The sequence below is a fragment of the Capsicum annuum genome, unplaced genomic scaffold, assembly GCF_002878395.1.
Source record: "Capsicum annuum cultivar UCD-10X-F1 unplaced genomic scaffold, UCD10Xv1.1 ctg50736, whole genome shotgun sequence".
Classification (NCBI taxonomy): Eukaryota; Viridiplantae; Streptophyta; class Magnoliopsida; order Solanales; family Solanaceae; genus Capsicum; species Capsicum annuum.
The window spans coordinates 1-1,013 of NW_025858627.1; the positions used below are offsets into that span (position 1 = coordinate 1).

General features: G+C 34.8%; 1 pseudogene; it reads right to left on the minus strand.

Moving 5' to 3' along the window:
* Positions 1-368: 368 nt before the first annotated feature.
* LOC124892796 lies at positions 369-971 on the minus strand (annotated as a pseudogene).
* Between the last annotated feature and the right edge of the window lie 42 nt (positions 972-1,013).

Here is a 1,013-nt window from a genome sequence, read left to right on the forward strand (position 1 = left end):
GCTTCACTTATGTAGAAATTAATGACATGTGAAATAACTGAAACAAACATGTAAGTATGACAGGTAAGACAAAGCATGCAACGTGTAGAATGAAGCATCAAAAGTGGCTAAGAGGAGGCAATCAATTAATGCTTCAGATAGCACACTGCAGCCCTTCAGTACAAGTAAAGCCATTTCTGGAGCTTCTGTATGTTACACATTGATTTTAGGGTATATATCGAGATGAAGAGACCTAAGACAAACCTAAAATAAGAAAACACAGTCATCAACAATTTGGATAAAAAAAGTAAGATACATAGTTAAAATCAGTAAGTAATTATCCAATTCCAGTCTCAAACCTAATTGGAATGTAAAGCATAGAAGACAGATATAAAAAGTTATCTTCCTTCAAATTACTGGAGAAGGCAAACTGAACATTATATTCTTGTTGTGTAATTTAAAAACAAAAAAATCAAGCTAATGGAAGAATGTCTAAAGCAACTTCTTTCAAGAATGGCATTGATTCCTGAAGATGCAAGCAGATGTAGGTACTTCCTACTCTTCGGAAAACATTTCAAGGACCAGGGTAACATCTAACTAATAGGATTCGTCCATTTCGTCCTCTAAAATTGTGAATATAATATACCATCTCCATCTCAGGAAAAAGAGTATTGGAAAGCAGCTAGCTTTGGATAGATGAATAGCGGATAATAACCAGATCTCATTTGATCAAGCTCTCTGTTGAATATAATCAATTTCCTGGAAGTGTTCGACACTGCTTCTATGTTTAGCTCTTCCACGACAAGCGTCTCATTGACATTAAAATATGGATAGCGACTATAAGGAGTTCATCTTCTTGCTTGACACGGTCATCCATTTTGACCTTTACAGTGAAACCAAAATACTCGAAAAAAGAAAGCTTTGTCAAATAGTCCATAGATTAAAGAAGCTCCTCCAAAAATTGATTGTCTTGAAAATTTCACATAATTAGCCTCCTGGGAAACTGAAAGGTTTGATGCAAGTTTGATAGATTG